Below are 26,745 nucleotides of genomic sequence, written 5' to 3' on the forward strand. Positions count from 1 at the left end.
ACATTTGTTCAAAACTACACTCAATCCAACATTTTCGGAAAGTCACAGGCCATACGTGCAAAGAAAACATGTAAATAAGACATGAATTTTGGGTTTATAAAGAATTTATAAAGAATAAAGACAATTTAAAAATATTTTTTGTTTTTTCTGTTATTTCGACATTGTCCTTTCTTCCTTTGATTTTTCATTGTGTGTGAGAGTCAATTTCTCTGCTGTACACACATTCATGCACTACAGAACACCACATGATTAAGTGGTGTATTTTCCCAATTAGTGTGACCTGGGGACTCAGACATATCATGCTAGTATTCATATTTTAAATGACATTTGAACTTGTACTGCCTTTGTCATTATACAAACTATAGTAAAGAATGAGTTTGTCAAGGTGCATTGTAAAAAAAAAAGGTGAGTAAAACATCTTTCGAAAAGACGATCTTTGAAAGAGCTTCCTTTTTCCCACAATCCCCAGCGGTGAGCAGTTTATAAGTATCTGCTCGGCATCCGGTCTGTCTTTCTGCGGGCTGCTACCATGTGGTGTGTTGTGGGATATGCTAGTTGTGGCGAAGTGTAAGTTCTTCTTTTTGTTTTAACATTGATAAAACGAGAGTGTTATGCGGATACAATGGTATAATACCTGAAAAGGTGTCCATCTTGTATGAAAACGATTCTGTGGTATTTTAATGTTTCCCAATTTTCCAACAAATCCGTTTTCCCCTCAACAGAACACAAATCATGTGTTCTTCTACTGATTGATGCTAAAAATAAGGTCTGAATGAATGAATGAATGAAAACTGAAATATTTCTTTTCATGGAAACATGAAGTTGGCTTCTGACTGTTTATTCCTTTTTGTGAAAAGCCTTAAGGATAATTACAACAATATTTTACTGCCTTGAGCATTTATAAACTGCTCTAGTTTTAAAACTATAACACTTAAAAGTTTCTAAACCTTCAATAGACTATTTGAAACGCATGCTGTGACTTGTTAAACTTTTACTTGCATGTAAAAGTTCAATAAAGGGTGATTTCAGTGCTTCGAGTTAATACACTAGTTAATTTCATTAAAAGTTAAACCTTCATCTGAACCTAGCTCAGTATGGTCTGGACTGGACTGAGGGTTAGTCCTGGATTGAATAGTTTGAAGTGGAATTTTTAAGCTGGATCAGTTTAATGTGTCTCAGCCAGGTATAAAAAAAAAAGCATCGAACTGTTTGAAAGACTCTAGAATAGTCTAGTGTGTATTTAAAGTGACATATTCTGCTTTCTTCAAGTTTTAAACTTGAGCAGAAGGCAGAAAACGAGAGAGACTCATCTTTTAGCCTTGTCTTCAATTGGAAACTAACTTAAGCTTTGTTCAGGAAACATCAGCTGAAGATTAATGATAGTAATTTGTTTGGGTTTTCTTTAAAAAGAAGAATCCAAAAATCTCCTAAATTGAGATTTCCACAACTTTGTATTGAATTATTTTTTTCACAGTGAATTCACAATTATTATTAGTCATCTGCATTAAAAGTATCTAAAACAATATTCCTCAAAATCAGAAAGTGTGAATTATTTCAGTAGCCCCACTCAGGTCCAGTCCAGCCTTATTACATGATGGGTAATTAACAAAATGAATATGTTATCATTATTCAGCATAAATATTGAAGTAGTAGCAGTCATGTTATTGTAAGATGTTTAGGCTGAAGGAATGATATTTGAAGTTCAGAGTGCTTCTGCGGGTTGATGAGAACTGTTTGGGGTTTTGTTCACTGTCCTGCCAAAAAGAAGCAAATAAATCTGAAACTGGCAACAAGATTAGCAGGAAACAAGCCAACTGTTGACCTGTTGTGTTAGCAGGTGGAGGAAAGAGCTGTTGGTTTCCTTCTTCTATTAGGATTAAAAACATCTTGTCCATCTTTAAGGTTTCTCCTCTAATAGCGACTCATTTTAAACGAGGCGTTCAATGAACAAAAATACAAAGTTCTCAGTCTGATGGGTTAAAGGAGATTTTCAAACATACTAATACTTTCTTACTGCCCTTTTCTACAAAACCACCCACTACTTCCCCTAAATTAGTCCATTTGTGAAGCTGCTGGAAAAGAGAATGTCTGGTTTTAGCTTTTGACCATGAATGCAGCTAAAGTGACCGTCGTCCTTTCAGAGGTGCTGAACCAACCTGATGGAGGAGCTGTAAGACAACTCCCCCACCATACTTCCCCTCTGGGACTACAGGTACTCACACACACCCACCCACCAGCTCTAAGTCAGCTGGCCAGGCCCTGACTGCCTGGTTCAGTGTTACGGAGCTGGCAGAGAAAGCCTCTGTTCTCCGCCTCAGCAGCGTCCCCTCTGTTTTGGAGGCTGATGCTGCAGAGCTGCAGCAGAGCGTGGCCCAAAGAGAGTGGCCAGTCCTGGTGGAACTGCAGGGCAGGCCTAGTGGAGGGCTTCACACTTCCTAATTGAATGAACCACAGAGGAAGACTGAGCAGATTATTGTCATCTATCATTATGAAACGTTTATCCATGTGGGGTGATCATGGGTATGGGTCACATCCTGAACCACTGCAGTGCCCCACAAACAACACTTTCATTTATCTTCAATGCAAAATGTATAGATTTAATGGCTTAGTTACTGCTCTGACTGTTTCAGCAAATGGCCATTTTGAGTCTGGACATTCTAGTTAATGATTAATGATTAATCAATTGGTAAGTTAGTAATTATTTCACAAATGGATTTCAGTCCTGGTCACATCCTACAGTCTGTCAGGTTTGTAAAGGAGAGGTAGCCGCCAGCCACCTGAGCTGGTTGAAGGTGAAATGATAGTCCTGCAGGGTCCCAAGGGGTAAAACTTCCTTCACTTGAATTTCTTTAGAACCATAAATGTCTGAATGCAGCCAGTACGGTTTTGAAAAGCTCCATACTAGAGTTAAGCAAGCAGGAAGTCATGAAACATGTAGAAGGTGTTCAGGAGCTCCTGAAGAGCTCTACAGCTCATGTTTGAGTTAAATTCATGGCTGTAGAGAAGTCATTTAGAAAATGAATATAATTTTTCTGCTGTAGGCGGAGCCTGTAAGAGCGCCCTCTGCTGACGGTCCTGCTGCTGCTTCTCACAGACAGAAGGTGAGTGAACTCCTGATGTGGTTCAGGTAGAGCTGGCTGTGTGCTGTGATGTGTCATAACACATTATACTGACCAAAGCCATGGTGAAGAAAAACCCTGAGCACAGCAGCCACAAAACAACCTGGATTCAGCACACCGATGAAATCCTCTGATTGCTTTCCGTTCTCTCAGCAGCATGGAGAGTTGCTGGCCAGCCAGGGACAGCAGCTGGAGCTCAGGTGAGTCAGGTGTGTGAGGAAGCAGGAAGACCTGTTGACCCAATCGGTACTGCCATGGCAGAGACTCCTCTCTGCTGTGGAATCATTGTATTGGGAGAGAAAGTCAGGACTTGGCACAGGTTCAAATAAAACCAGTTTACTAGAACCTGACTGAAGACCTGAAACAACAAACTAAGTTCATTGTTAGAAATCCAGTGAAATATTGTCTGTTTTGTGATCAGGTGAAAGGAGGCTCACTGCAAGATGCATCCAGACCATCTTCACTCAACCTGAGCCACTGTTTCACTTCACTGCCGTCAGGACAGTCGTTATGTCCTAGTTATGAATGATCATTTATTTTACTTCTATTTTTACTTTAGACATGACTTGCTGTCGAGACTGTATGCTACAAGCTGAAATGGATCAAGCCAATAAAAAAAAAAAACTGTGTGTTTTATGGTGCTGCTGGTAAAGGTGTTTAGTTTGCTTATATGTTTTCAGCAGGGATCCAGTTGCAGTTTGTTTTATTTGCTTGGATCCCCATTAGCTGTTGCCAGGGGCGCTGTAAAAAAGGGACAAGTTAGGACGATTCCAAGGGCCCCTGACCGACAGGGGGCCCTCCACAAAATAGTTTTGTTTTTGTTTTTTTTTCTTCATACAAATGGGGTGAAAAAAATGGGGCCTTGTCAATTACAGAATTATGTGTTTTTTAAATTGTTTTTATCATTAAAAAATAAATGTTACCACTCCCAGACAAGTGTCAATTGTAGCCCAGCTTTTCTGGGCTACAATTGAGTAGTTAGTTGAGATTATCAACCATTTAGTATAGTTAGCTTAGCTACAGACCATTTGCCTCCATTTCACTAATATTTAAGGAATGAAGGGAAAAAAAATCTACCAACATATTCATATATTTATCTTGTCCCTGTACCTTTTACCAGATGAGTCAGTCAGCAGCAGCTCTAACCCCCTTATCAGAATAACCCCTCCTCCCTGTCCCAGTGAAAACAGTGAGCAACACTGTATTCAGTGACAAGCTAGTTGGCATCATTCCAGGGAGTCTATGTAGATTTTTCCTGTCTCACTATATTAGTGACAGAAATTCAAACAATATAAAATAATAAAAAACAGCCTCCTTTCAGTCCAAATAGTCCTGCCTTAGCTTGCATTTAAATTATAGATGTCTATTGCTACGTCCCTCCTGACCCCCTCCTGTGAAATTAAAGCTGCAGTATGTAACTTTTATTAACAAAAAGTACACATTTAAGACTGTCAATATGTTGAGAGATTATCTGACAATTTAATTCCTCTGCCTTCTCCCAGTGCTCTCTAAAAACAACCAATCAGAGGAATGAGATGGGTTTTAGCGCTGTCAATCACAATCGTTGTTTAAAGATGAGAAACATTACCTCTGAATAGAGAAATGATTGCGGTAAATGGACCACTGTTCGAAATCTTTCACAATCTTCTCTGTCATCGACAATCACAGAGAACTGAAAGCAACCATCAGTTTGTAAAATGTCTGTCATCTGACTGATGTTCATTCAGTGTAGCTGCACTGGATATCTATGGTAGAGAACAATAACCAAAAACATAAATGAATATACTGCAGTCCCGGGGAAGTGTTATGTGAAATCAAATTTTTTAGCTTTACATCATATGTTATCCCTCATCAAAAACATACCTGGAATGTTGCCTCGATTCTGTGGTGAAAGTTTGAGAAATCTTTTAATCTTGTGCTGGAAGCAAGAAAAGGCCCGATTTCTAGATGTTAAATTATGAAGTCAAATTTGTTTTACGTTATATTTGATATACACAGCATTTCCATAACAAGTGAAGGTAACATAGGTACTTCATTGTGCAATAACATGACACTACGTGACTGTAAAATACATAATACTTCAGAAGACCCCTTCAGTAAATATCTGATTTATCCTGCACAATAGAATCGACTTATAAACACAACTTACAAATGGTTTCAGTGTTAAATTAAGCTATGGAGCAACACACTTGTGTCAACTTGTCACTTGTCTTTAACAACTTCTAAAACTTTGTCAATAATGCCATCTTAAGTTAAGCAAAGAAGCTCTCATGGTGTCAGTGATGATGGGTATTTTTCATCAACCTACATAAAAAGAACAACAGACAACTTATGTGAGTTTTTACCAAGCTATCATGAAAGGAGAAGATGCAGCGGACCACTTCAGCAAGCTGCCCACCACGCGGTCTGATGACTTATTTTCAGAGAAGGGAGAGATAAAGAGAAGAGACAGAAGACAAGTTTTGTCTACACACAGGTCATCTAGTCCTTTCCCTTGGGAGCGATTTCTCTCAAGGGTGGAGGGAAAAATCAGTTATCTTGCAGCAGAGATACTTGGTGCAAAAAGTTTTCAACACAGCAGTCTAATGTTTTAACACAGACAGTGAACACTTAGTAATATAAGACTACTAGGTACGATCAATAATCTATACACATGTAAGAATGATGCATAATATTTCCAACAAGTGATATCTTCAATCTTGCCTTCGATGTCAGTTGTTGATCCTGTGAGGTGCTGGTAATTAATACCTTTCCTCGCCAGGGTGCCTCATATAATCTTCAGACTCATTGTCAAAATTAATAGTTCTTTAGTTGCTGTATTGAGAAGAAAACAGAGTAAATATTTTACTAGTGTTAAGGATGGAAAATCCTAATCGATGATTCCAACTTTGTACTGACACATGAAGCATGAAATCAGCCAACAAAATTAAGACTTTATTTATTTTATTCACTTTCAGCGCTGAAAGGAGATGCCTTTACCTTTACATTCAAGAAGAGTTTCTAAAAAAGTCTGTGCAGCGTCTGAGGAGAAGGAGGAGGGTAGCTGATTATATGGACTGAAGACACTCCCTGAAATCACATCATGTCTCTGTGGCCTGATAAGTTTCTGTTTTCTGAGAAATGGGCCTTAGAGTCTAACAGAATCAAAAATGTAACTCTTTACTATGGGCCCCTTTGTCTAACAACATGCAACTCTTTCTCGACCTTGGTAAAGCGTCTCACCACTAGGTATACAATTTAAATTCATGCCTGATAAGGCATAGTGACTTTTATCAGTCAATGTTGGTATTCAGACAGATAACACCAGCATGTTTGGGTAATTCTACTCAAAGTTTGATAGAAAAAATGGTGGAAACATGTTTTTGGTTTCAATGACTGCACAAGTAAGTTCAGTTTGGAAATGTAAAAAGATCTTTTAGTTTAACTTTTTCTGTGCTGTTTCACCCGTTTGCACCTCATTTCACTGTTTGCTGCATGTTTGCACCTGTTGGTCACCGTATCTGATCAAGTCATCATCATGGCGTCACCTCTTCACAATCTGTTACAACCAGTAGATCAGCAGCTCAAATCATGTGACATAAGTTGATAGAGAAATGAAATACAGAGAAAAGACAACAGGGTTAAATAAAGTGAATACACATGGACAGAAGAAATGCATATTCTTCTGTCACTGAGGTTACTGTCAGTTTTGACAGTGACCTCAATTTCATCCATATTTTAAATTGTTAGTTGGGTAAAAATATGTTTTCTTGCTTTTTTTCGTCAACTGGGTTCTCTCATCTTCCACCACCTGACTGGTGGTGTTGAAGGTGGAGGATTCCAGGCTCAGGAGATCCAGCCTGGGATGATCAGAACATCAGAGATCTGAGAAGTCTGGACCTGGGATCAGAGACTAGTGTCTGTATTTTTTTATGTCTCTTTTTGTGATCTTTCTGTGTTGCAACACATAAATATGGCCATATAAACTATTTGTTTTATGACATTAATAGTTTATCTTTACTCCACATAATCTCTATTTCCTTCCCTCCGATCCTGTTCTCTAGTTTCCCTCTGAATAACAGCTTTTCATTAAATCCCTCAATCATAAATTCTGTCTATGTTCTCTGTCTTCTAATTTCTTATTGGCTTGATGCTTTAATTTGGTCTCTAATACAAAATATTATCAGGAAAACTTTCCTTACTTAATGTAAATTTTAACTCTATATCAAGGAACACTTTCTACTAATAGTGAATTTCTTTTTATGTTTATGTAGAAAAGCTGATAGTTCCCAATGCCAGTAAGAGGCAAGCAGTATATAATGTGTTGTGGAATGCAAAAACTTACAAGAAGAGAACAAGGAAGACGGGAGCCATATGGACAACGTCGAAAGAATCCAGTGATGAGCAGCTAAAACCTGAAAGACTATAACTGGGAGAGAGTGGATTAATGGAGGAACAGGTGAGAACAATTGACTATATTAGAGAGCACCGTGTGGGGAAGGACCGCAATTACACCCTGAAACATGGGAGAGGAGAGAGGAAATAGAGACAGAACCACAGAGAGAATCTTGGAAGAAGCAGTCTCACTGCCTGCTGCTCTGTCTGGGACTGATACTTGCTTACCAGAAAGGCAACTGCAGCTTCTGGTGGTCCTCAGAATATATCTATGGTGGTCCAAGTCACTGGACCAAGCCTTAACCAAATATTTATCTCTGTCATTTTCTTTTATCCTTCAAGATTTTAATTTGTACTCTGCATTGTTGTTTTAATTCCTCTACATTTTAATTTGTCCACTATGACATCATATTAGTCCTAAAAGATTTCAATTTCTCACTACTTGAAAGATTTAATTTGTCTGCAGAAGCGTTGTCTCCATCCCTAGAGATGAATTTGTCCAGAAAAGCATTGTCTCTTCTCAGTCCTAAGAGATTTTAGGTTTGACACCCAGCAGCATTATCTACCTTTAAAACCATTATCACCTGAGTTTAGATGTCTTGCTCAACAACATTCTAACATGTGGACTTGAGGGTTTTGAAATCCAGAGAAAAGACAACCTCTGGTCATCTTTGAACATTTGAATTAACTCCCATTGTTACTGTCCCTGCAATTGTTATTTCATACTTACAAACGCCTCACTCCCTGGATGTCCAGATCAGAATGGTTACAAATTTAAAACCGCTGTTTCAATCCATTTATACCACAGCTCAACTGATTATATTATATCTCCATTTGTGTTTTTTAATGTTTTAAAAATTAAAACTGTCATTTTCTTTAGTCAAATAGACTCAAGAAATTGCAACAGCAGGTGGGGCAAATTAAATTTTTTGTATGGGGGCCCAAGTTTCCTGGCGGCACCCCTAGTTGTTGCCGCAACAACTCTCATTTTAAGTTTGGTGATCTGATTTCATCGTTTTAGCCTTATGAACTCCTGGATTATCATCTGCTACTTGGACTAAATGCAGGTTGGTTTTCCTGCTCTGTTCAGTGGACTTAATGTTATGTTGCTGTTAACCAACATAGTTTTAATCTGGCTTGTATCAATGTGTGGGATTAACCTCGCAGCAATCCTACATTAAAACACTAATCACAGAATAGCACAAAGTAATCTGAACCAAACTGAACAAACATTCAGGACTTGAACTTCTGTCTAATCTCCACATCCAAGAATCAACATGTCAGGTTTAAAAACCTCTGGACCAAAGTAGAAATGCAGTGAAGCTTCTACTTAAATCTATGTGAGGAATGCCTGATCAGTTGAAACAAATGAAAGCTGAGCCGAACTCAAAGCATATAGAATGTTTGCTAACACTTTATTTGAAGGGGGGTGAATAAGACTGTCATGACACTTTCATAAACATGACATAACACATGTCATAAACATGAATAAGCCTTCATGAATATTTATGACTGTTGTCATAAAGCGTCATTCGGTAAATTATGACACTTTTAATACAAAGTTGACATTATTCAAAATGTCTTTGTTATGACAACTTGACATTAACCAGGAAATCATTACTGTTTAAACTTTACCTTTAATAACATAAAGTTACCTAATTTTTAAAGTGCAACCAGTAATACTTTTATAACAAATTTATATCAGTAATGATTTCTTGGTTAATGTCAAGTTGTCATAACAAAGACATTTTGAATAATGTCAACTTTGTATTAAAAGTGTCATAATTTACTGAATGACGCTTTATGACAACAGTCATAAGTATTCATGAAGACTTATTCATGTTCATGACAGGTGTTTATGACAGTGTCATGTCAGTCTTATTCAACCCCCTTCAAATAAAGTGTTACCGAATTTTTTCCCCACTTTGATACACAGTAGGAAAATGTCATTATAGGTATCACAGCTGTGAGAATCTAAAAACCAATCCAAAAAATGTTTGTACGAATTAAATATTAGCATTTTGCTGCATTAAATAATTTAATTAATTATCTTAGACCTGTCTATTAAAAGCCCTCATGACATTAGTTGCACTTTATCACCATCTAGAGGTCAGAGTGTGAAAGACATAAGGTCTTTGGGTGTCAAACTCATTTCTGGCCATATTATAGTCAAGAATTTCCTCAAAGTTCCTATTGTGGTAGAAAGTACTGATAAAAGTACCCATTAACAACCTGTTAAAAACAATAAGTATCTATCTCTGTATAAGATAAGTATTTCTAAGCAGGGGCGCAGCCAGAAAACGTGGGCCCCATGACAAAAAATTTGTATGGGCCCCCTTGCGCAGCTGCTGTTACAATTTTTTGGGTATATTTCACCCATAAAAAGCGTCACAATTTTAAAGGCTTGCATCTGCTTTGCTTTCTTCAGTTCAATACTGATAATTAGCACAATATTTACTGCTCATGAATTTTACATCCAACAGTTATTCTATTAGATTACTGAAATGTCTCCCCATGAGCAACAGCCAAAAGCAAAGTGCAACTACACATAAAGCAATCCAGACTTCTCAAAAGTGCTATGTAGTTGCATTTTATTCAAGCCGCAGTACATAACTTTAATAAAAAATATGTTTTCCCCACATTTGTTAAAGCTGTCACCATGTCGTAGCAGTTTGTTATGAGACAGATAATCTGTGAAAACAATCATCTCCTTCCTGAATTACTATTACTGGTTAAAGTAATGCACCATTCTAATGAAAACAACCAATCAGAACTACCAGGACGCTCTTAGCACTGTGAATTAGCCTCATTCACTCACTACTAAATGTGCTAATGGTGGAGAAACAACTTATCATTACAAGAAACCATTTATCTGCCGTCATTGGTAGCTATACTAACTGAACTGAGCATTCAGTTTGAATCTGCACTGCTCTGTGCTATGCTTGCAGCAACATGGCACAAATCGAGGGGGATGAAGGATGAGCAGCACCACATGAGATTGTGACTGACAGCACTAAAACTCTCCTACCACTGACTGGTTGTTTCTAGCACTTGGAGAAGGCAGAGGAAATGGAGCTTTAGCAGAGGTTCAAGCTGGAAGACTCCGCCCCCTCCGTTCACCCATTGACGTCATGCTCATCCCCGTCCTCAGCCTGGACCTCACCCTACACGTTCAATCAGCAATCAGGCTCTTCATAAGAGGATCCACACCCAAACCGTCAGACGCTTCCCAGCTGCGTTCAATCCGTTCATCTGCACGTCTCAGCTCCTCCACAGCTTCGTGATTCCCCGTCCTTCGACTTCGCATCCTGCGTTGGTCCTTTCTTTTAACCCTCAGACGCTCCCCGGATGCAAGAGATTTCTTCCGGCCCCAGCCTCGATCATTTCAAGCAGCTTCTCCCGCCTATCTCTCACCTGTCTAGAATTTCACTTACTCCACGATCCACCTCCGAAAAAACATAAGCCCTCCGGTCACCTTTTTTACTTCGACCCCTTTGGCCCGTGATGCACGACGGATTACCTCCCGCACAGTCGTGAGACAAGGTAGCTAACTGCGGAGCTCTACGTGGAGGGAACAGCCTGTTTAAAGATGCCACGTAAAGAAAAACGACAGAATCAAAAGGGAGGATCTGATGGAAGCAGCAAAAGGCTTCTTCCTTCGCCCGCCAAGCTTCTCTCACTTCCGCATGTCGTCATGGTCAGCACCTTTCCGGATTTCCCCCTCTACGCCCGTCTCAGGCTGTCGGGATGCTCCTCAGATGCAAGAGATTCCTCGATGATTTCATGTAGCGTCTTCCGCCTTTCTCTCTCCTGACTGGGATTTCTCCATCTCCCGCTCCCTCGCCACCTACTCCACGATCCACCTCTGGCAAGCAGACACGTGATCCCACTGTTTCAACCCGCACCGTCGTCTTCACACCAGTGCCACGCTAAGGATCAGCATGCCTACGATTTCCCTCTCCTGCATGGTCGCTGTCAGCCCGCTCAGCAACACCTCTCTGGTTTTCCCTCACTACGCCTGTTTCAGGCTACCAGGGTAAGACGTAGCATTCTCATGTCTCATTCGAGTCTCGCAATACTTCGTAACGCAGACACTTTTCATTAGTTTATCCCCTCCCGAACACTTTGGCCGTATATACATGCGCCACTCAGGTTCTAATGTTCAAGGACTTTTATCCGAACATTGACTTAGCTAAAACATCGTCACCTGTTTCTCCGAGGCGCCTTTAAACATAACATTGGTTCAGCAGGTGACCAGTTGTTGTGTAAGCGCTGCAAGGCGTATGTCAGAATCCAGTCAGCCTTGGAGGGATGTCTATTGTATGAATAGCAGGCATGTGCACTCAACTGCGAGCAGTGCAGCCCATCACTAACGGGTCGTTTGGTCACCGCAGTTATCTATCTGCTTCACATTAGTTATTCGTCGCTAGTCAGCGCAGTATTCTTTGTCGTCTGAGCTGTATTATAATTTATGCTACCCAGGCCCGGCAGCACGGGCGGACACTTCAGTTGTGTCCCAGCTGTTCTGCAAGCCCGTGTTTTACCTACATGGCCAACTCTTTTATATTCCTGCATCGATTTGGTACCGGAGTTTCCTCCATCTCCCTTATCGCGTCCTCTGCAACCTTGTTCTGCAATTAAAACAGTTTTTTATGCGCTGTTAACATATCATCTATTTCAAACGCAACTTAAGCCCGGAGACGTTCACACCAGTCGCCAACGGCGTAGGAGCCGCTAGTATAACGCCAATACTTTCTGTAATTTAACCGACCGAGTAGAGTAGTGCTGCTGGATGCAGGTGATGTTAGCTTAGTTATGACTAACTTCAATACAACCCCTTAAGCTCGTTAACAAGACGCCCGTGACCATTGTCGTTGTGTGTGTTCAGCTACGTATATTCATTCTGCTTGTTGTAATTTTGGAAAATCTCTGGCTCCATCTTCTTCTCACGGATCCCAGGTTCTCCCGGCGGCCGAGTTAAATCACACAGAAAATGAGTGTAGACATCTCAGAATTAGAGTTTAATCCAAAGAAGACGCACATGAATTTACAACAGAACTGCAGAACAGAGACATGCATTAATTTACCTGAGTCGAATGGAAGAAGGAAGCAAAGACGTGCTTAGACGTCTTTGGAGAATTACAAGAGCAAATCCGAGTAGTTACTGCTGTGTACAAAGTTTTATAGTAAAGGCGTATTCTAGACTTTTATTTATTCTAATAAGGCGTAGCTTTGCTCATCCAACCAGGAGCTGTCTCTGATCCTCTTTAAAGTTAGACACTCCCTGCAATTTGTTTTCAAGATCAAGCTCCAACTGTCACCTTTATCTAAACAAGTGGAAGCAGAGCTTCTCCTCTACTGGCCTGGACTCCTGCTGTTTCAAGGCTTTTCACAGATCAGTGTGAAAGCTGGAACTTCTCCTGATGATTTCCCACACAAAGGGCAGTTCAAAAGATCTCTGCAAACAATCTACTTTATCTACAGGTAACATAAAGGTTAACAGGACAGAATTAGTTATTAATCTGAGAACTATAATTAGGCTTTCCAATAAAGACATGGCAGGTTTTTAAAATTAGCATATTTTAAATTTACTCCTTATCATGACCTAACAGTCAATTCAATCAGCTAATCTCATCTGGAGCAGGGGTTCGCGTCTCAGCTGGCCTTCTCATACTGCGGCATGAGGCATAAATTGTCATTCACCTAATTGTGGACTTTTACCCTGTTGCGACGCAATACGTGTAGTAGAGTGGCTTGCTAACGTAACATGAAGTCAACTAATAATTCCTCTTCAGTTCGGTTGAGTCTGTCCAGCGCTTCTGCTAATTATTAATCGGCCTTAAATTCTTGTTGACGAGGGCATTGTCCAATCATTGTTTCTTAAAAAAAAAAAAAAATTTTTTTTGCTCGTGTCCATTCACTACTTATCAAAGCAACCTTAAATAGAACTGGTTTAGTCTCGATGCAAGACGTGGTGTTTTTTTTTTAAAGCATTCGATTTATAGGTATTTTCCACATGCGCAATGTATAGTGGTTGATGATTCATATTTCATTCCGGTAGCTCAGTTCAGAACAATCCAGAGATTTAAATGGTCTGGCAGTCGCTATTCCAGCAGGTGATCCTTTTCGTAGCTCAAGTTTTAGGTTTTTCTTAGCTGAACTCTGGATATTCCTGGTCTACTTGCTTCGCCGCTATCAACCAAGCTGTTCCATATTCTGATGTGTCCTGTTCAAGTCCCATGGGTCGCTTCTCAGTTTTTATCTCAAGATCTCCCAGAATCGGCAGATTATTTCCCAGGCCATCCTGCCACTTTCAGGCTATGTAGTCGGTTCTCTCACTTACCCCGCTCCCATACTCAAATGTGCTCTTTCCAGTCTCACTTCTGGGCCAATAGCCTTTAGACTCTTACCAGTCATTCTTGTGGGTCTGTCACTACGGCAACCAGCTCTTGCAGGTATCCTAAAGCTCTCAGCCATTCTAGTCTAAACTCCCAACCCCATTGCCAGGTCCGTGAAGTTCATTCGAGTGGCACATCTCTACACGTCAAAGCTTTTTGATGAGTTTAGATAGTATTTTCTTTCTATTTTTCATTTTAAATTCAGTCCGTCTGGCATGGCCCTTTTTTTGGGGGGGGGATCTCCTATGTAGTTGGTTCAGCTTCACCTTCATTTCAGCAGCTCGAGTTTCCAGCTTTTTACGAAATTGTTCCACAGCCATAACCCGTTTCCTGAGGGGCTAACTCCGCAAGCAATCCCTAGTTGTCGCTCTCATCAGTCGTGGGTTACTATAAAGCTGAACCTTCACCAGTCCGTTTCATGTCATCAACCGACTTTAATCTTATCTGTTTTTCACCCATGATCATTTTGACTGTTGTTGATGAGCTGTCTCCACCTCTGCCCAGTTCAGTTCAGCCGTTAGACGGCATCGCTCATTTCATGTTTAATCTCAGGTCTCGCTCTGTAATTTATTAGCGAGGGCTCCCTCAGTGCCTAGGTGAGCACTGCACATTTCGCTGGTGGTGGTTGGTCTTTTCTTGCCTAAGCAAGCATTCTTATCCAGTGATTTGTACCATTTTCCTTCTCACGCCTCCATGCTCCCACCTACATGTCGCATCACAAGCACACTCCTACCGCATTCTAAGTCTTGAGTCTCTTTATCATCTCACTGATTACTTCCCCTCTTGACTTTTCCTTCTCTCTCCATTGCTAACTCTTTTTCTGTTTTTTGGCTTTTCCTCTGTCCCTGCTGCTGGCCCATGTCCCAGCGTCTCCTGCCCCTGCTGCTGGCCCATGTCCCAGCGTCTCCTGCCCCTGCTGCTGGCCCATGTCCCAGCGTCTCCTGTCCCTGCTGCTGGCCCATGTCCCAGCGTCTCCTGTCCCTGCTGCTGGCCCATGTCCCAGCGTCTCCTGTCCCTGCTGCTGGCCCATGTCCCAGCGTCTCCTGTCCCTGCTGCTGGCCCATGTCCCAGCGTCTCCTGTCCCTGCTGCTGGCCCATGTCCCAGCGTCTCCTGTCCCTGCTGCTGGCCCATGTCCCAGCGTCTCCTGCCCTTGCTGCTGGCCCATGTCCCAGCGTCTCCTGCCCTTGCTGCTGGCCCATGTCCCAGCGTCTCCTGTCCCTGCTGCTGGCCCATGTCCCAGCGTCTCCTGTCCCTGCTGCTGGCCCATGTCCCAGCGTCTCCTGTCCCTGCTGCTGGCCCATGTCCCAGCGTCTCCTGTCCCTGCTGCTGGCCCATGTCCCAGCGTCTCCTGCCCCTGCTGCTGGCCCATGTCCCAGCGTCTCCTGCCCCTGCTGCTGGCCCATGTCCCAGCGTCTCCTGCCCCTGCTGCTGGCCCATGTCCCAGCGTCTTCTGCCCCTGCTGCTGGCCCATGTCCCAGCGTCTTCTGCCCCTGCTGCTGGCCCATGTCCCAGCGTCTTCTGCCCCTGCTGCTGGCCCATGTCCCAGCGTCTTCTGCCCCTGCTGCTGGCCCATGTCCCAGCATCTCCTGCCCCTGCTGCTGGCCCATGTCCCAGCGTTCTCTGCCCCTGCTGCTGGCCCATGTCCCAGCGTTCTCTGCCCCTGCTGCTGGCCCATGTCCCAGCGTTCTCTGCCCCTGCTGCTGGCCCATGTCCCAGCGTTCTCTGCCCCTGCTGCTGGCCCATGTCCCAGCGTTCTCTGCCCCTGCTGCTGGCCCATGTCCCAGCCTTTCTCTCAATGTTGGCCCATGTCTCAGTTGGTTTTCTTTTTCCCTCATACTTTCCAGTGTTGGCTCCCTTACAGTGGGCACCTATCCTGCCATCATTCTCCAGGTGATTTTGTCATCTAGCTGATCCTATCCCCAGCCTGGCTCCACACCTTCAACTATCTTTCACTCTCGCGCCTCGTATTATTTCGGCCCCTTCTCTGAGCAGGCCTTCATTCTTCAGCTGTGCATCATGATCTCATGAAAACCCCTCTATCAAATTGGATTACTCCTGCCAGCTTCTCTCCTTCTGGTCTTCTGCAATCCGTTAGTCTACAACCGTATTGTACTTTTCTCCCTGCATTCTCAAGTCAGCACACGAGTTTTAGGTCTCACCTTTCCTCGGGCCTCGGCCCCGGCCTCGGCCCCTTTTTGGGGGGAGAGCATCCCTAATCAGTTATCGGGATGTTCATCGAGTTCACATCAAATCTCAGCTCAAATCAGCTGCCGGGGCCCGAGCGCCAAAGAACTGTTATTCATTGCTGTCATTAAATCTTTTAATTGTTTCTTGTTCTCGTCTGAGTCTGTCCAGATTGAAATGGAGCTTTAGCAGAGGTTCAAGCTGGAAGACTCCGCCCCCTCCGTTCACCCATTGACGTCATGCTCATCCCCGTCCTCAGCCTGGACCTCACCCTGCACGTTCAATCAGCAATCAGGCTCTTCATAAGAGGATCCACACCCAAACCGTCAGACGCTTCCCAGCTGCGTTCAACCCACCACCTCCCCATCTCCACCCTCATCCTTCGGTTCTCCAGGATGGAACCCTTCCTGACCACCACCACCAGTGTCGGGCCCCGGGGGAGAGCATCCCTAATCAGTTATCGGGATGTTCACATCAAATCTCAGCTCAAATCAGCTGCCGGGGCCCGAGCGCCAAAGAACTGTTATTCATTGCTGTCATTAAATCTTTTAATTGTTTCTTGTTCTCGTCTGAGTCTGTCCAGATTGAAATAGATTTTTCACAGATTATCTCTCATACCATACTGTCACAACATAATGACAGTTTTAAAAAATATGTGAAAAAAATATTTATATAAAAGTGACATACAGCAGCTTTAATTTCACTCAGGAGAGGACGGGTCAGGAGGGACGTGGGTTATAACTGCTGCTGACTGACTCACCTGTTAAGTAGTAAAAGGTACAAGTTAAATATATGAATATGTTGGTAATTTTTTTCCTTAATTCATTAAATGCTAGTGAAATGAAGGCAAACAGTAGTCTGTAGCTAAGCTAACTATGCTAAATGGTTGATAATCTCACAGTCTACCCACCTCTCTTGGAGAAAAACTGGGTTATAAATTAACACTCTTGCCTTTCTCTCTCCCTCTCTCTATTTTTTCTGAAAACCTGATTTTCTAACTTTTCTTAGCAGCATAGTAACTGCCACAGTCATTCTTGTTTCCTACTGTCTGCTGCCCCTAGAATTGTCATCACTTTTCCCCCCTATACCGTGCCCCTGTTTCTAAGCAAAATTGAGCATCTTTTCATAGTGATAATTTGGCACTAAAATAAAACCTGCTTTGATTTTATTAAAATAATGTTTAAGCACTATTGAATCTAGAGGAATAAAATGTTAAACTTCTTTGTTCGTTGTTTTTCCTCTAGTCTCCCGAATCCAGAGTTCTGCATGTACACAGTGGAAAACACACAGATAACAACCAGTCACCATTCAACTTCAGACATATCTAGAGTTTTATTCAGACAATTAAATGCATAGAAAAACAGCTCAGCATCATACCCAAATCATTAAGAAGTCCAAACCATAAAATATACATTAATTACCAGAGAAAAGTAGAAAAATGAACAAAATACAAAAATAGGAGAAAAAGCAAAGGCAGGAGAAAAACAAAGGTGCTTTTGGGAATTGCTCGTGCAGCTGCAAAACGAAGCAATTCAGCTGGCTGCTGTGAAGTGAAGACTTTTATTAAGAGGTGTATTCCTAATTTTAATATATGCATTGAAGGTGTGTCCTCTCCTTCTAAACCTCTAAGCAGTTTCAAATTACTTGGATATGATGGGAGACCTATTCAAAACCAAAGATAGAGAGAAAGAGAGAGCAAAGGTCACTCTCAAAACAAGATGTTCTCATGCCAGTTACATCTGGAGCCTCTCCCAGTTCCTCCCTTTCTATACATTTGAACAAAGACCCTAGTTGCCAGAAAGAGATTTATTTTTCACATAGACCAGGGGTCCCCAAACTACGGCCCGCGGGCTGGATCCGGCCCGCCACGTCATTTGGTCCGGCCTCCTGAACAATACCGGATCCGGCCCACCTCCTCATACCAGAGAGCATTCAGTGTTTTTTTTCATATATTGTATTTTCCAGTTTATATGTGGATTTTTCTTCAACCACCAGGGGGCTTGAGCAGATGTGAAACTAACTTTCCCTCAATGGAATATATACTAGTCAGTCCCAGTCACCGTTTCACTCACGGTTTTTTCCATTTGTATTCTGGGTAAAAATCTATCTAAAGCGCGAATGTGTCTCCCCCCCCGCTCGACAGTTTCAAAGACAGAACAGCCCTCCCCCTCCCCCCTCCCCCCGTCGACAAGAATTTTCTACGGTTTCTTTCTCCAAAAACTAAGACCGGCCCCCGACCAGAGAAAGGAACAGCTATGTGGCCCTCGCAGGAAAAAGTTTGGGGACCCCTGACCTAGACCTTACTCGTTCTCCTACCTGAGCAATTCCATAATATCCCAAATACTAGTTTTGTTTTCTCAAGAATTTAGTGTTTTTCTTACCTCATAGAAAACACCAAAGAATTTGACCTAGTACGTATTACTTTTGTTTTTGTGAACTGCCTAGCACAGCACATCTGTTTCCTCTGATAGGAGAAGACATTCTATAGTGAAGGCCCTTTTTCAAAACAGTTTGTGATTTTATGTAAGTTAAGAAAATCAGTCGTTATTTTGAATTGAATCATTATCCAAATCTACCTAAATTAAAATCTACTCAAAATATTCATGCTCTAATATTTCACATGCACCAAGGTTAACTGTTGCTAAAATTAATATAATCAAACTTATGTCCCCGACTACATATAGTTAAGTTTAAAAATTAGCATATTTTAAATTTATTTTCCTAACAGCACACATGTTGCACACTCGAACAAAAGTGGTGTCGAGAAATGCGGTGGTTGTAAATTTCCTTTACTTCCCTTTTTCTGAACATTCAAAAACACATTCATCGATCCGTGCGTTACACTACAGCGTTACACTATTCGCCATCTTCTCTTCTTCTTCCTCGAAACTGACCCGATGCTGCCCTAAGCGCCTGTTCAAAAACTGATCACTGTCCAAACTTGTGTCACTCTCAGTCCGAATAGCTACCAACATGCACATGAATATTCCGCTAATCATGAACAATGAAACAGTGCTTTTTAATAAAACAAAACATTCATAGGAACAGAGAATAGACTCATATTTTAATGGAAGGGTGGGGGGGGTTACTTGATCCAAAGTCCTCAGCAACTGATCCCCCACACTCTCCCCCTCAAAATAAATGTCGTCCCGACATAATGGCATTTCTGGAGAACTGAGTCTTCAGCCGGTATGGAGACAGGTTTGGAAGACAGTCTCTTGGTACACTTTCCTGTATGAAACAGTTCTTAACATGGCATCTATCCCCCCTTTATGTCATGTTGAACAATAGACATTACGGGCCAGGTAATATCTGTAAAGTCACTCTGCCATCTCTGCAGGTTGTGTGTATCAGACTGTAAAGTTTGACTTTCAGTTCCTGCTCCATAACCCTTCATTTAGACCCACTTATGCTATTATGTGCTTAACATACATCAGTCTAAATCAACTTAACATAGCAGTCCAAATTCCAGATGTGCACTACTCAGCTATCAATATGCTTAAAGCTTATGATTCTAATCCCCTCTGTCCTGTGTAACTACACAGGACAGAGGGACAGGTTAGGTAACTACCTAACCTGAACATATAACTGAACATTGTGACCTAACCACAATATGAACTTAACATTACTTGTGCCTAACCATAAATGTTGGTTGGCCTAGCTTGTTGTATGTGAGTGTTTTGGGTGGATGTCGTTGTCTAGAAGGATACTGTCTTGAAACAGGTTCCAGCCCTCTCTCATCTGTTTCATCCGATGACACTGCCTCGGCGGAGTCTTGCTCGTCTGCTTCATCAGATGACGCTGCTTCCACAGGATCTTGTCCATCTGCTTTATCAGATGACGTGTGCTCCTCTGCCGCCATTTCTTCTTCCTCTCTGTCCACTCCTCCTTCCCACTCAACCTCTAGTTCTGCACCCGCTTGAGCATCCTCTGCACCTCTACTCAGCTGATCTTCAACTTGATCAGGTTGTACTTTTGGATGGGTGATGAACCTCCAGTTGTCTTCGTCATCAGAGCTGCTATCACCATTCTTGTCAACACATTCTTTCTGCTTTCTTCTGTTTCTACTCTGCTGTTGACTTTTCTTGTCCATCATGTTTTTCACATCTTTCTCTGTTTCAGCTGTCAGAAAATCACAAGGCAATAGCAAGTTTCTGTGGAAAACTTTGACCTTCCCTGTGCCTTTTTCCGGATGTACTGCATAAACAGGACTGTCCTTATGTTTCCTTTCAGTGACTACATAGACCTTGTCTTCCCAGTACAACCTGAGTTTTCCTGGTCCCCCTCGCTCCCTGAAATTCCGCACTAAAACCCTAGATCCTGGCTGCAGTTCCATTCCATGAATTCTCCGGTCGTACCCCATCTTTGCTCTGCTCCGCTCCTTATGTGATGCCAACTTATAAGCTTCTTGCATCCTTTTTCTCCACTTACTGGCATAATCACTGTGGGAGGTGCTCTGATCAGTTGGAGTTAACCCAAACATCATGTCCACTGGCAGCTGAGGATTCCTGCCATAAAGAAGGTAGTAAGGTGCATATCCAGTTGCTTCGCTATGCGTACAATTATACGCATGCACCAATTTGGGCAGGGAGCTCTTCCAATCTGACTTTTCTTTTTCTGTCAGGTTTCTCAGCATTGAAAGAAGAGTTCGATTAAATCTTTCTGCTTGCCCGTTTCCAGCTGCATGGTAGGGAGTTGTACGGGAGCCTTGGATGCCACAATACTTTTCCAGCTTAGAAAACAGCTTGTTTTCGAATTCTTTGCCCTGACCATGATGAAGTTTAGCTGGAAATCCGAACTTTAGGGCAAAGTCTCCGAAGATCTTTTCTGCAGCAGTTTTTGACGACTTATTTGTGCATGCATACGCTTGAGCAAAGCGTGTAAAGTGGTCTATGACAACAAGAATGTATTCATATCCTCCTTTACAACGCTCCAAATGAAGGAAGTCAATGGAGACCATCTCGAATGGGTGAGTGGTAACAATATTGACCAGTGGTGCTCTTGTTATCCTGTTTGGATGCTTCCGCTTCAGGCAACTACAAACCTTTGTCACATAGTGTTCCACATCCCTTTTCATATATGGCCAGTAAAATCGGTCACGGATTAAGTTCAATGTTCTCTCCATACCAAGGTGTCCCATTTCCTCATGCAGTTCTTTATATATCAGCTGGTGGAACACCTTGGGCAGCACAAGTTGAACTCGATTGAAGGACTTCCTAAGAAGTATCCCATCTTTATTGACACACAGTTTGTTTCTTTCTCTAGCGAATACAGAGATGCCGTTACGCCAATTTCTTTTGGCATGCCGGGGCCATTGTTTTCTCATCACAAACTCACACACCTTTCCAATCATCGAATCCTCTTCCTGTGCTTTTCTGAGGTCCTCTGGTGGTATTTTGGCCACTGTTGGTGTTATGTGTTCCTGTTCTTCATCATTGCAGGCTGGCATTATGCAGGCTGACTGCAGGACACAACCACGGCTCTTGATCATGGGATGTTAGCTGGACTGATTGTGTGACAGAGGAAATTACCTCTGGCTCCATCTCCTGGACGCATGTCCGCATGTACTCCTCCATGACCAAGGGCATCCTTGACAACCCGTCTGCATCCCCATTCACTTTCCCCGGTCGATACTTGATGGAGAAGTTAAAGTCTACTAGTTCAGCTATCCAGCGGTGTGTGGTGGCATTTAGCTTGGCTGATGTTAAAACGTAGGTTAAAGGGTTATTGTCCGTATAGATGACAAAAGGGTGCATAACAAAGGTACTCTCTAAATCGTTCACAGATCTCCCACTTCATTGCTAAGAACTCTAACTTTCCAGAAAGGAGGTGGTAATTATTTTCTGGTGAAGTTAGTGTTCTTGACCCATAACCTATGACCACAAGTTTGCCTTGCTGTTTCTGGTACAACACTGCACCAAGGCCTTCTTGAGAGGCATCACAGTGCAATATAAATGGTTTCTCAAAGTCAGGGTAACCTAATAGTGAAGGAGACAGTAAATACTCCAACAGCTGGCAGAGAACATCCTTATGACTAGGGCTGAAACGATTCCTCGAATGATTCGAGTACCTCGATTACTAAAATTCCTCGAGGAAAATTTACCTGCCTCGAAGCTTCGTTAATTTATGTTTTATTAGTTAGCGCACCGTGTTCCGGCCGGGACTTCATTTGCGTTGCGCGGAGCTCTCACTTCCGCCTCTGAGTTGTTGACAAAAGCTAAGTCTCAGCGGCATAAAGTCCAACCTTCAAGATTGGCCCGTGGGGATTTTATTGATTGATGATAATGCCCGACTTTTTTATCGTTTTTGGGGAACCAATAAGCATCCTTAAAATGACTGGGGGAATGCCTGGAGTACGGCAGCATTTCTCCTCCGGGGCTGCTGGTTGAAAGCGAACGGCGGGAAGAGCGCTGAGGTGAGCGGATAGCCTGAACAGGGCGGGCGGCTGAGTAGCTGATGCTTACCGTGTAAATGTAGCTTTACCGACGAACCGCACAATAAATTTCATATCCCGGTCTGAAGAAACGGGTGGCGGAGCGCATCGTACATGGCTGGTAGATGAGTTTCTGAGTGTGACCAGTGAAGGTGTCGTAAATATCCCGTATTGCTTCCCCCCGTGTTCGTCCCCCGGTCTAACGGTTCGTCAGTCCGCTGGTCTATTTCCTCCCCTCCACCCCATGTTCGTTCATTCGCCCTCTCCTCCCACTCCAGGCGGCATTTCCCGTATTTTCAAACCCAAAGCGTGACAGGTTAGGTGGCAAGGTGAGTTTAATTAATCTATTAAACTCACTGAAGATGAATACATAAACTAAAAGCTGGATTGTAGACATTTTTTATAAGCATATTTGTGAGCCTGCCTCTTTGTTATTAAATTCAATATAATTTCAGATTTTTCTATAACTTTTCTTCTGGTTAACTTAGAAAGTGAGCTATTATTGTTACAGGTTAGTTTTCTAAACTACAAAAAAGCAACTGTTAGGGATGCTCAAATATGAAAAATTGGACTCATATTGATATCTGATAGTAACACCGGTATTATGCCAGATTTACCAATATTTCATTTTATAATTTTTTTTAATCCGATTACTCGATTAATCGTAAGAATAATCGATAGATTACTCGATTACTAAAATATTCGTTTACAACAGCCCTACTTATGACGCTTTGTTCATTCGATTGGATGGCTTGAGGGAAGCTGGTCTGAGGTTTTGTGCCTTCCCTTGTTTGTTTTTGACCCTCCTCCTTTCACTACCTTTCCAGGTTTCTTTTCTGTACACAACAGGCTGTACAGGGACTTAGCAGTGCGTGAGAAGTTGGGAATATATGGACGATAGTATGATAGGAAGCCCAACATTTTCCTCAAATCACCCACTGTTTTTGGTATGCGGTCTTTGAGTGCTTGTACTGGTGTGATCTCAGCAGGATCCATGCAGTAGCCATCCTTGGACACAATCTTTCCCAGAAACTTCACCTTATCTTTGAAGATTTCACATTTTCTTGGCGTTAATTTCACTCCACGAGTCTGATAACGACGCCGCACCTCTCTCATGTCGTGTAGATGATCCTCAAACGACTGGCTGTGGACCAGATTGTCATCCAAATATGGCTGAGATGTTTCATCCCTAAGACCTGCGAGGCACTCCTCCTTACTCCACTGGAACTCTGCTGGAGCCGAGGACAGGCCAAAGGAAAGGGAATCCTGATCCACTCATATAACCCCCAAGGTGTTATGAATGCGGTCAGTGGTCTGCTACTCTCCTCCAGGAAACCCTGATGGTATGCCTTGCCCTGGTTCAAGACAGAGAACCATACACTTCCACTCAGGTTATTAAGCATATCCTGCACTCGAGGGATGGGATGACGATCCGGAATGGATTTCCGGTTCAGCTCACGATAATCCACGCACAAGCGGAGGCTCCCATCTTTCTTGCGCACACAAACTATGGGTGATGAATATGGAGATCTGGATTTTTGAATCCAACCTCTGTTCAGTAGGTCTTCCAGATATTCCTTCACCTCCTTAAGAAGCGGTTTGGGGACAGATGTATAAGTCCATCTTACTGGGGTTGTGTCGCTCAGCCTGATTTTTAACTGCAGGGATGGGATGCACCCCACATCATGCTCATCCTTAGAAAATGCATTGCACTCCTCATGAAGCATCCTCCTTACATCTTCTTGCTGCTCAGGAGTCAGGTGGTCAATGGGCACTGGCGGGTCCCACAGATCATGTTTGGATGCCTCAGGCTCTCTGTGTTCTCCATGTGATTCATCGGAAGCTGGACAGTTGCGGTCGCTGGCAGGTGAGATTATCTCTGTTTTCTTTTCACTTGCACCCATAGGATAAACTACTGGATAAACTGCTTTAATCTGCTGCAAGTATCCCACTACAGTGCGGGGTATCAGCGCAATATCTGAATGAGTGTCGTTTGTGACTGGAATTGATACTGCTGACCGGTTTCCTGTCTTCAGGCAGACCATGAATGCGGTCAGTGGTCTGCATTCATGGTCATTTTGCATGCCGGGCCATTTTGGGACCAGCTCAGGCTCAAACAGTACTTCCTGTCTTTTTGAGAGGGGACCCATCCTCACACTACACTTCACCTCTTTGGTCTGACCCGCAGGAATCACTGTTTTTAGACGTCCAATTTTCACTATAGCTTCCTCATTATTTTGGAGAGCTGTTTTTACTAGGTGAATTAACACATCTGCCTTTTTGGAGTCAAATGAGAAAGCCTCTTTTACTGCTATAGATGTGACACCAGGGTGGTGCTCCATGCCATTCTTTACTAAATGTTCAATAACATTGTATCCAATGATTGGTGGCTCAGCCACCCCAGGCTCATTAGAGACGAGAACTGGCACCAGCAGTTCTGAATTCAGGCCTCCCTTTGATCCTAGTTTGAATTTTACTTCCACCCAACCTGCAAAGGGAATGGGGGTCTGATTTGCTGCTTTCCCAACCAAAGTCTCTCCCTCCTCCAGGAGCTCACCTGTGCTGCGTAACTTGATGTGGGGAAGCTGGGATCTCCTCAGGCTTTCGTTTATGATGGTGACCTGTGAGCCGGTATCCCACAACGCCTTGGTTGGAACATCCTCGAAGAAACAGTCCACCATACACTTATTTCCTATTAGAGCTCTCAGCTTGGTGTGATGATGTATGGAGAGGTGACTGGCATAAGTGGAACCTACGATTTTTTTCAGTTTCTCATCCATTCCCACTTGCGCCTCCAGCTGTTTAATTCGTTCACAGAGCCGCTCATACACCTTTTCCTCAGCTTCTCCTTGCACCACCGTGTGATGTTGTGAGTGTAAGGAGGTCTGCATGTTCACATTCATGCCATCGGGTTTCACAGTCAACCTTTTGGGTCCCCTGCAACCCCTGGAGTAGTGTCTCAATTGTCCACACTTAAAACAATGTTCACATTGATCACTCATGTTGTGCTCTTCACATCCTTTGCATCCCCTTTTAACATTCCTTCTTGTTTGGCGAGTAGACTGAGAGCTGGTTATGCTTTTCTTGATTTGAGCGATTTCTTCCCGGAGCAGCCTTACTGTTTCACATAGCTCTGACTCCCTTGAACTGATGGGTGCCGATGTTTTACGGTTCTTTTGCTTCACCACTTCAGCTGACTGTTCTTGGATTGCCAAACTGGTATTAGATGCAGCCTGGTTTTGCTGTCTGAACTGCATTTCTGTTTGTAGCTCGTTGACTTTTAGAGTTTTAGTGTTGTAGCTTTTCCTCTGTTTGGACTGTCGTTCTGAATCCACACTTGCAGCCTCATTCATCTTTTCAATAAGTCTCATCTGTCACAGCTTGATCAAGGTAAGGCTTCAGCTGAAACTTTATGTTGTCACTCAACAGTCCAGTACTGACTGATCTCAGGAATTTCCTCTGAATGAAGTCGGGGCTGTACTGCTCATCTGCATCTACTTCTCTTGAAGCAAGCAGCAGCCTCTCTTTCAGTTCGATTGCTCTGAAGAGGAAGTTTTGGGGGGATTCCCGACTGTCCTGGGAGATATTTATCAGTCTTTGGTAGATATCCATGGAACTATCCTCTTTAAAATGTCCCTTTAGAATTGCTTTCAGCTGGGGCAGAGTCAGATCACGTTTAATTTCAAGCATGTCACGAATGCTCAAACCAGGGCTGATTGATTTGATTACAGCTTCTATTACTTCAACATCACTGTGTCCTTTACTCGGGCCTCTCTCAATCTGATGCATTAAGTTTGTGTATGAGCCTGTCTTTCTGACCTTTCTCCCCTATCTGACCACATATTTTAAATTCCCTCCGTATGGTCACTTCTGGAAGCCTATTCGCTGTGGTTGACATCACATTTTCACCCACTGTTCTCTGAGGCTTACCCTTTATGTGTTCATTTACCCTCCGTATTTCCTCCTGCAACGCTTGGTTGTTAAGGTGGAGCTGTGAGTATTTTTCGGCCAAGTCCATTTGTTCCGTTGCAGCCTGGGTGCTTTGTGGTGTGTTGCACGTTGCCACCTCCTCAGCAGAAACTTCAGAATGTTGTGATATCTGTTCAATTGATTTTAACATTCTCTGCAGATAGCACCGCGCCAGCTCCTCCTCTTCATCGTTAACCGTAGCATCAATGGACTCTGTTATCAATCGTATTAACGCTCGCCTAGTTACGGAATGTACGCTTTGGATTT

General features: G+C 42.8%; 3 long non-coding RNA genes and 1 other non-coding gene across 5 annotated transcripts in view; all 4 read left to right on the forward strand.

Moving 5' to 3' along the window:
- The first annotated feature begins 494 nt into the window (after positions 1-494).
- LOC106911700 (uncharacterized) overlaps positions 495-26,745 on the forward strand; it is a 407,869-nt gene continuing 381,618 nt past the window's right edge. Inside the window, exons 1-5 of one of the 2 annotated variants that reach the window (XR_015764418.1) lie at positions 495-567; positions 2,142-2,212; positions 3,042-3,101; positions 3,276-3,319; positions 3,541-3,747. This is a non-coding gene — a long non-coding RNA (uncharacterized LOC106911700). Of the gene's footprint in view, positions 568-2,141; positions 2,213-3,041; positions 3,102-3,275; positions 3,320-3,540; positions 3,749-26,745 lie in introns of those variants that run through there. The other variant, XR_001416686.2, reaches the window with a different exon arrangement.
- Positions 2,233-2,433, forward strand: LOC148156658 (small nucleolar RNA SNORA74). Its single transcript, XR_015764526.1, has one exon. It is a non-coding gene; the product is annotated as a small nucleolar RNA SNORA74 (small nucleolar RNA).
- On the forward strand, positions 3,754-17,297 carry LOC148156659 (uncharacterized). Its single transcript, XR_015764419.1, has 2 exons — positions 3,754-7,557; positions 17,088-17,297. It is a non-coding gene; the product is annotated as an uncharacterized LOC148156659 (long non-coding RNA).
- LOC148156660 (uncharacterized) lies at positions 10,408-16,631 on the forward strand. Its single transcript, XR_015764420.1, has 2 exons — positions 10,408-11,529; positions 16,248-16,631. It is a non-coding gene; the product is annotated as an uncharacterized LOC148156660 (long non-coding RNA).

Source organism: Poecilia mexicana, unplaced genomic scaffold (genome assembly GCF_051168715.1).
Source record: "Poecilia mexicana isolate PSO_F unplaced genomic scaffold, ASM5116871v1 scaffold_10, whole genome shotgun sequence".
NCBI lineage: Eukaryota > Metazoa > Chordata > Actinopteri > Cyprinodontiformes > Poeciliidae > Poecilia > Poecilia mexicana.